The sequence below is a fragment of the Geospiza fortis genome, unplaced genomic scaffold (genome assembly GCF_000277835.1).
Source record: "Geospiza fortis unplaced genomic scaffold, GeoFor_1.0 scaffold106, whole genome shotgun sequence".
Taxonomy (NCBI): Eukaryota; Metazoa; Chordata; class Aves; order Passeriformes; family Thraupidae; genus Geospiza; species Geospiza fortis.
This window is the reverse complement of record NW_005054377.1, coordinates 171,003-180,581: the sequence shown is the minus strand read 5'-3', so window position 1 is coordinate 180,581 and position 9,579 is coordinate 171,003.

Here is a 9,579-nt window from a genome sequence, read left to right as displayed (position 1 = left end):
CTGGTACAGAAATATATTAATATATAAATATATATATATTTATATATATAAATATATATTAATATATAATTAATATATATTAATATATAAAAATATATATTAATATATTCATTTCTCAAATTCCTCTTGTATCGGTCTTCTTGCAAAGACATAACTGGTGCATTGATCATTATTGACAATTGTTTGGGTTTTGTTCTTTTTTTTTTCCTGGAGTGAAGGAAATGGTGCATGGGCTGTTGCTCAAGGCAGAAAAGCACCCAGGGAAAATGAGATGTCCCAGGCTTTGAAACATATGAATGGGTGTGATGTGGTGTTGTGCTGATGTTGTGCAGCCAGCACCTCTCAGCTGCACCTGAATAAAGTTTAGCCACTCTCTGGTTTGGGCTTAGCCATGAGAAAGCTGGGAGATGTTGCTTTTCATATTTAATGCAAAGGAAACAACCCCTGTTTTCTCGACATTTTGACCCCCTGTTTTCTTATCAGCCATCACCATGGTGTTGTAAATATGCTGGAGAGTGCAGAGGAAAGGGTTGAACCACATGAATCTAGTTTCATTATTTGCATTTAATTTTTTCTGACTTGGTCTGGGCTGTCACATCCTGATTGCAGTGTGCCCAGGTGGCCCAGAAGGCCAATGGCCCCTGGCTTGTACCAGCCATAGTGTGGCAGCAGGACCAGGGCAGGGATTGTCCTCTGCCTCATGAGGACACTGGTGAGGCCACACATCAAATCCTGAGTTCAGTTTTGTACCCCTCATGTGAGAAAGACATTGAGAGGCTGGACTGTGTCCAGAGAAGGGCAATGGAGCTGGGGAAGACTCTGCAGCTCAAGTCCAGGAAGCTGGAGGTGTTTAGTCTAGAGAAAAGGAGCCTCAGGATGGATTTTTTTGCTCTTTATAAGTCCCTGAAAGCAGATTGTAGCCAGGTGGGGCTTGGTCTTTTCTCCTGAATTACAAGGGTAAGGATGAGAGGAAATGGCCTCAAATTGTGCCTGGGGAGGTTTAGATTGGATATTGGGAAAAAATTATTCACTGAAAACATAATCAAGCATTGCAACAGGCTAGTCCTGGAAGTGGTAGGGTCACCTGGAGAGATTTAAGAGATGCGCAGATGTGGTGCTGAAGGGCATGGTTTAGTGGTGATTTAGCAGAACTGAGTTAATGATTGGACTCAGTGATCTTGGAGGCCTCTTCCAGCTTTAATGCTTCCATGGTTCTGTCATCCTGTGTCTGCTTTGTTTGACTCATGTAGGAGCAACTCCTCTGAGCTCTTGGAGCAACTCCTCTGAGCTGCTTGGAGCTGTTCCGTGGATGAGGTGGCTCTGTGAACATGAACCCCGGGGCAGACAAAGTGAGTGATACTGCAAGTGTCTTTCTTTCAGTTTAAGGATTTTCCTAGGGCATTTTGGGGGGCATTTAAGTTTAATTTTCAGCCTCCTTTTGAATGCGACAGAGCTACTGGGATTGTGCTGTGTGTGGACACAAGGGCAACGTTTGTCTGCAGCTTTTCAGTCACATGGTCAGTGAGTGAAGCACAGTAATTTCAGAACTCCCAAATGACTGAATACATTTCAAGATGATGTCTCCATGGATAGCAGAGATGTTTCTGTCCAAGCACTGGTTCGGATGGAACCTTTATTGTGTAGCAAAGAAAACAACCAAGACATGCTGCACTACAGTCCGTTCTTAATGCTTCTAAAAATGTTCTTGTGCAGAAAACTAAGAGTTTGTGAAGAGGCTTTGGTCCCACAAACACTGAAATACTGCAACTGAAATGGTGACTGTTGGCAAATGTGACATAAAATGCATTTGCTGAAAAGTCAGTGAAAGAGGTTTTAAGCTGAAGTGTTTGGCCTCACCTTTGGGGCTTGGCCTTCATGGCCTGTTGGTGATGTGGTGTCAGTCGCTGACCTGCAGTGACACAATCAAGTGCCTGAGCCCTCTGAGTCTGCAGAGCAAAGGATGAAATGTTTATCATATTTGACCTAGATTTGTCCCTGATTTTTAAAGGCAGTCTTGTTGCTGTATGAATAAACTCAGGATGTTGAACATAAACATCTAAAAAATAGAAGGATGAGTCTTCTCACTCAAGCTCTAGAAACCAGAAAAGGAGAAAATTGAGATTTTAAAAGAAAAGTCTCAGCAGTGTGGAAGCAAGATAGGAAGATGCTCCATTTAAAACAATTTGGGTTCCCACTTTCCATATCCTTGGGAATGTGATACTCCTGGACCAGCAGCAGCCATGTGGTGAATCCATGAACACCGTGCCCTGCTCCTGGGGTTATGCCTCAGATCTTCTGCAGGCCAGAGCTAAAACTGGAGTCATACATGAGCCTGAGCCCTCTCACCGAGGCAGCCACTGTAGAAACCAGAGACTTCAGCTCTTCCAGGAACCTTGAGCGAGGGGTGTTTTCACAGAAAAGGTTGAGTTCTCTTTTTCCATCCACGAAAAACAACTGACAGCAACGTATGCTTGGCTATTTTCTCAAGGGTTTTGCTGTAGCCCAGACTTCTAGATAGGAAAATAATATAGAGTGAGAACAGATCTTTCTTCCTGGCTCTGCTACTTGTTTGCAGATGGCTTTTCCCTTATCAGGATTGTCTGTCTTGGTATTTGTACACTTTGGGCTTATTTTGGCCCGTCCTTTGCACTTTTGACATCTACCTGGACCCCCACCCTGGTGCACTGAAGTCCTAACTCAGAGCTCATTTGCCTTAGCAAAGCTGAGCTTGTATAAATCTGATTTTCCCCTTCCAGCTGAGAAAATGGGAGCATCCACACCTGATGCTGGGTGGCAGAAAGGAGAGTTAGAGTTATGAAGCCTGGAAGAAAATAAAGTGGAAAGAGAGCAGATATACCAACAATGAGGTGCCCTTGGAAAGAGGCAGAAATGTGATTTTCACTTTGGTTTTGCCATGTGTGAATCTTTCCAGGACCTGACTAATTAATGCTTGCACATATCAGCCATCCCACCCAAACCCTGGCCCAAGGAGGAGCAGCTGCAAATGGAACAGTGCTGGAGCCCAGAGAAGCAGGACAGGAATTATCTCACCTAAACCAGACTTCCATATCTGGGATAGTTACCCTGTGTTTGTTCCCTTTAGGGTCAATAGAGGGAAAATAGTGCTTTGATCTGAAAGAGTTAAGTTGCCCACTTTAGGGTGAGATACCTTAAAAAGATATTTCTCCTTCTTGCCTGCAAAGGAAGCTCAGAAGCATCTGCCCTGAAATCTGGATCATGAAATGGTGCAAAAATCTGTATCCCTGGAGCCAGTTTGCCAGCAGATTTCATACGCCTCATGGCTGGAAAATAGTTCTGGGTGTAGAAGTCTGAATTTTTCAGTTCTTTAAATCGATGGTTGTGCACAGAATTAGCAAGAGCACTTTATTTTTGAACAAAAAATTTGATTTTTTGCAAAAAATTGTCAGCTCCATGCACTGGCACAGAAGTTAATCTCACTGTTAGTAGTGAAAGACTTTGAATTGGTCTCAGTGACTGACAGAAGTGAGCAACACCTGAAAACTGACACATTAGCTGCTGGGCTTTGAGTTGGGTTTTCTAGTTTTGCTCTTGGTGGCAAAGAGAAAAAAGCTCCAAGAATCAAATGAGAAAGAAAGAGAAGGCCATTTCATCCCTGTTTGGGATGGGTGGTAATCTTGTTTCTCTGGTACATAAACTGGATGCAAATTCACTAATATCACTGCACACATGGCAACTGAGCTGAGGAGACAACCCGACCTTGAAAAAGCTTCAAGGCTCCTTCAGGCAGGGAGCCATGGACTTGGATACTTTCCCAAAGTGTAGCTAAACAATTTGCCTTTACAAAAAAAAAAAAAAAATTGGAAACCACCCAACAAGCTTTTCTGAAGAGGTGTCTGGACCTTCCTGCTCTCATGGGGCTAAAGTCACTCCAGGATTTTAACTCTCACTCATGTTGGTGGAATTGGAGGGCATCCAATGGCAGGTGGCAGCAGGGTATGAACTGAGACAAAAACTATCTGAGGATGAGTCTTCTGCATTTCAGCCACAACATCCCCAGAGTGAAGGAACCTAAAAAATAACCAGAAAAAGATTCAAGTGCTGGCAGCAGTAAAAGCCACAGCTGTGGTACAGGTGGCATCCACCCAAGGGCTCTGGCCAGGCTGTGTGTTTCCATCAGCACTGGGAGGGAAGGGCATCCACCAGCTGTGCAAAGAATCCCACTGGATGTGGGTAATGACTACCTGGAGGCACTGCTGTCCCCAGCTGTGTTGTGTAGTCAGCTCCTGGTTGCCAAGCAGGTGTCTGTATGGGCTGGCTGTGTCACACACCCATGTCCCCACCACCCAGGGCAGTGTATGTGCCTTCCAGGAAAAGCTTTTCCTTCATCTGAGATCAGAAATGAGCTGAGGTGGTGCTGGTGGAGATGCTGGAAGGGGTAACTCTGATTTTGGGGAACCAGCGAACCCTCACAGCTGGCTCTGCCTCCTGTCTGACCTTGCATTTTCTCCAATCTTGAAATGCTGCAGACACTGATTCCTGCAGCCCCCAGCAAAAATTGTCTTATTTTACTTGTAGATTTTTTTTTGTTTGTTTATTGGAGTTTTTTGGTAGTGTTATCCTGATTTCTCCCTGGTCTAAGAACCCAGCAGTGGACAGGTAGGCTCTGGCTTTACTTTTCCATTTCCTCTCCCTGCACACCAAGCATTTGTTCCTTCTGTGGAAGCAGGTTTCTCCCTGAGGAGCAGGTTGCTCCAACCTCCTCTCTGTAAGGTGCAGGACCTTCACCAGCCATCCCTTTTGCAAATAAAATCATCATCAAAGTGACCCACACAGAGTCTGGATCACAGAAATCAGGTGGCATGTCAGAAGATGGCATACCCAAGATGGCCATGGTAGATTTGACCGCTGTGGTTGCATGAACCAAACCTGGGTTCACACTCTTGTCCTGAAGCCACTTGGCTTTTTTTTTTCATTAGGTACACAACACTAAGCACCCGGAAGAGCCACATCCAAAAGGGATGTGCCACATCCAAAAAAGGGAAGAGCCACATCCAAAATGCCTCTTCAGAGTGTTTTTGGCTTCACTAACACATGATCTGTGCCTGAAATTGGCTTGGGAGAATGCTACTTGACTGTGCCCATACTGAAAGTTTTGCAGCGCGGATATGTTCTTGTGCCCATTCCTGCATGCCAGGGCTGTTTAATTTACTATATATAGTCATAGCACATGTGTACTGGAACACAGTCTCTCTCCAGCCTGGTTCAATGTAGAGGTTTCATGTAGCAAACACTATAAAAAGTTTCTTTTTCAGATTTTCATCTTGACATGAAAGTGCATTACAACATTTGCCATCAATAAAACACAATTCCTTCCATGTGAAAAGCATTACAGCCTCAGTATGGTTATTGAGTGATGATACCTGGATGACGGAAATACAAGAACAGGAAAGTGTACATAGAGAAACTTCAGAAATGATGCCAAAGTTTTTTAAAAGAACAATGTCTGATAGCAATGCAGATGAATTTGGAGAATTTAGTTAATTTGTACAAAAAAAAAAAAAATAGAAGCAAAAAAAGCTGAGCTGACAGAGAAATAAAAGCAAGGAAGGGAGAAGCTTCACAAATGAGTAACTGATGATGTTGGCCAGGCTGGGAAGACACTTGTGAAGAACAGATTGTTTGCCTCTTGCTCTGTGGTTCAATCTTGGGCCAAGCCAGTCATGACCAGGCATCAGGATTCTCAGGAGCTCCCTCTCTTCTCAGCCTGTACCTCATGCCCAGCACATCATGCAGTTCTGGGATATCAGGGACTGAAGGTACCATTATTACTATTACTGTTGACTTAGAATCCTAGAGAAAGACCTGCAAGGTCAGGCTTGAGGGCTCTGGGGACTCTAAGTGGGAGATTGGCCTCTCTTCTACATTTACACCTAAACTGAGCAGCTGACTCCAAACTTCCTGAAACAGAGGGAAAATGACTTTGTAAAGTGCCTTGAATCAAGCCCTTCTTTTGAAAATGTGCTGAGCCAGGATCTTTCTTCTGGCTCTAAATGTGGAGTTTATGAAAACGTTCCCATTAGCACCAAAATAAATGCTAGCTGTGTTTTGATTTTAGCAGAAGCTCAAAAAAAAAAACCCACCAAACCATAAAGAGGATGCTAATTAACTTGTTAACTGAAGCCATTAAATACACATCTCCAAATCTTCCTGAAAGCAGCACAAATCCCCAGTACTGGGTTCCCAAGATGCAAGGCCAGTCACTCGCCTTTGGAATGCATAAACATTTAGTGGAAGAAATTGCGACTTCAGAGAAAGTCCAAACAGAGCAGCCTGTTTGTTTGTGTGGCTGATTTCTCAGGGAGAGCAACTGGGAAGCATGGAAAGGCTGGAGTGTCCGCCATGGGCCGTGTCTGTGATCCAAAAGGGCCAGAACAAAGACTTTCCTATTTATAGCAGAGTGACCGAAAGCAAAAGTGCTTGAGTGATGAAAAGGCACAGTCTGCCATTGTCAAGGCTTCTGAAGAGAACACAAACCATGGCTTATCAAAGGACAGGAAGAGAAAGGATTTTGCTGGGCAGAAAATAAATTATGATTTTCCATTGAGCCCACCATCCCACACTGTATTTTTTTTTTCTGGATTGGTCACACTTCATCAGGGCAGTGATTACAGAGAGTGGGGATGTAGGAGGAGAAACACGTGTCTACGTGTGTATGGAGGAAGTGCTCAGCAAAACCCACACTCTTATTGTTTCCATTTAGCAGGAAATGCCAATTCTACATGTCAGAGTCAAACTGTTGTATGACATCACCAAAAGGCTGGAGTTTGATTTAAGGAATAAGATAAGCTCTGCTACTTATGCTAACATTATGCTTCTAATGTTTCGGGAGGTTTTTGTTTGTTTGTTTTAATGAAATTATAGACAACAAATAAATAGGTTATTTCATCTACTTATACCAGGTCTTATTTGACATCTTGCCACAGTATCAAATGACTTCATCTCTCTGCTCTGTTATATTTATACCATTAGGCACTAGGAAATCAGTTACTCAAATACATTATTGAAAAAAGAGCAGATGTAATGTGACAAAAAATTCTTCCATTTTGCCTTCTGAAAGAGGCATTTCTGATAGAAATTATTTTGTTTCAGGAAACTGTCTTTTCAGAGGAATTTTAAAAACTGGAAGTCTATTTAAACCATAGTTTCTGAGAGGAAAACATCTTCAGGGGATTATTTTCCAGTTTTAGATCTCCTTCTACCTTAGGGCTTCCTACTACTATGACAAAACTGCTGACCAATGCCATCCCATCCCAGAAATCAAATGGAAAATCTTCCAAATCAAGTATTTATACCAGAGTGTCTAGCACTGGGTGTGTGAAAGGAACTCAATGCATTTACATTCAACAAGCAAACCAATTTAAAAGAAAATTAGGAGGAAACAGAATTCCAGCTCTCAACCTCATTTGCACTTTCTGCAGTGTCAAAAATTGGAGCAAATAAGGTTAAAATTTGTCTTGTCCCTGAGCAAGCCACTGGGGATCTGTGACAATGGTGTCAATGGGGCAGATATGAAGGACCTGGCTTGCTCTGGGTCTGGGCTGTGAGCTGGCTCAGTGCTGAGGCTTCCAAAATCAGAAGAGCAGAGTTAAAGCTCCTCACCACTTCCACAGGCCACAGTGGTACAGAATTTTGCCACTCCCTCAAAGCAGATCTCAATTCTTCTGGCTTTATACCCACCTCACCATGATCAGGTAGAGCAAAACTGTGCGCGGGTCTCAGATCCTCCGCTAAAAATCACTCTTGCTTTCCTTAGAGAGGTGGGGAGAAGGGGAAAAGAGGTGGTCCATCTGAGAGAGAAAGTGGAGGTTAGAAGAAGTAATTGATGCCATATGAGAATAAAGTTGCATTTTCTTGTAAATGTTCATAGCACAAAGCAGTGATGGGCAGTGAAGAGATGGTAATGAAGATGTTATCCAAAGAAACGGAATTTCAATAGTCAAAGCCAGTCTGAAAGGGGACATTTAAACTAATAAATTAAACAATTCAATGTAAACATTGATCACTGTTATTAGCATGGACTTACCCTGACAGAGTTATTGGGAGGGGCCTGGGCAAGCTTTTGGCTGGGGCTCTCCCATAAAATGCTTGGCAGCACTCAGGAGGTAGGACAGGCAAGGGACTGTTCCCAGTGGACAGTTTGGATATGATCACTGTGATTTGCAGGCTAAACTGAATATGGTGGACATGGCCAAGCCATGCCTGTTGACCTTGCAAAGAATAGGCCCTGGTCATTTTTATTTATTTTTTTTCTGTGGCCAAGTGTATTCATTTTGTTATCCTTCCAAAGCATGTCTGCATGCTTCCCAACCTGTGATGTGTTTATCTTTGCAGCACATCTGGTAGGGAGGAGAGAGCCATTAACATTATTGAAGGGAGAGAAACGGAGGTGGATGAAAGTGTCTGCACACCAACACACAGCAGCATGGTTGGACCAAACCGGCTCCAGGAGAGTCACTGAGGCTGAAGATTGTGAAGATGAGGCATTGCCCTGGAGAATGTGGTGTTTGCAGGTTTCTTGAATCAGGTCACAGCTTCCCAGTGTGACAGCAGTGCTGTCACGTCTTTACTGTGGGTCTGACCCATGCTAACCAGGGCAGCTACACCACCCATGCTACAACCACACCAGGGCTCCTCTGGGAGTGTGGGCACACAAAAAAGTTGCTGCAGGCCAAACAAGGGTGTGATCTTTCTCCTCCCCATCTGTACCTGTGTGTGCTTGTTACCCCCAGGTACTGATGGCATGTTTAGGACCATGTACTCATGCCCTCTGCTCCCAGGGTGTTGGCAGGCCAAGGAATGCACTTGGGATGGCAAAGATGACATCTCCCCTTACAGCCCACCCTGTGGGGAGTTGTTTATACAAAAAGACTTTCCTCTGGGTTATTTTAGGAGGCTGCAGCAGAGGCAAGGCTGGAGCTGTTCTCTAACCTTAACCACCAAGCTTCCCTTTAACGCTCATCACTTATTAACAAGCACATTTCTTAAGCACCAGCAGTGTGTTCATAGCTATTAAAAATATAAAGGAGCCATAAGCTTTTCCCTGCCCTCTGTTCCACCTGTGTCAGATAGCCACTGAAATGAAGAGGTGTTTATTTGCCTGGAAGTGTGGAGTCTTATGTCAGCTCCCAGAATAGGAAGTAATTTTGCTGGGGGTCTGATCCTGCCACAGAGGAAAGGGCTGGTGCTTTTGTTTCTGTTTTACTCTGAACGTGGTGCCTGAGCTCTTGACATACTGGAAAATTATCCTGCTTCACAGCCAGCACCAGTTCCTGGCCACCCCTGCTACACACCAGGCTAAATTGGGAAACTAAACTTTTATTTTTCCCCCTGGTGTACGGCTGGCCTCCCCACCTTGCCACTCATGAATGCCTTGCTGAGTTAGCTGTGATTTGGAAAATTAATTGACTCAGAGCCTACTGCTGAAGCAGTCTCAAATGCAGAACACCCAAGATGCAGCGGTAGCAAGGTCAGAGGAGGTGGGAAATTTTGCAAGACAGGTAGCGAGCAATAAGCAGAGCAGAACATGGGCGCTGGTGG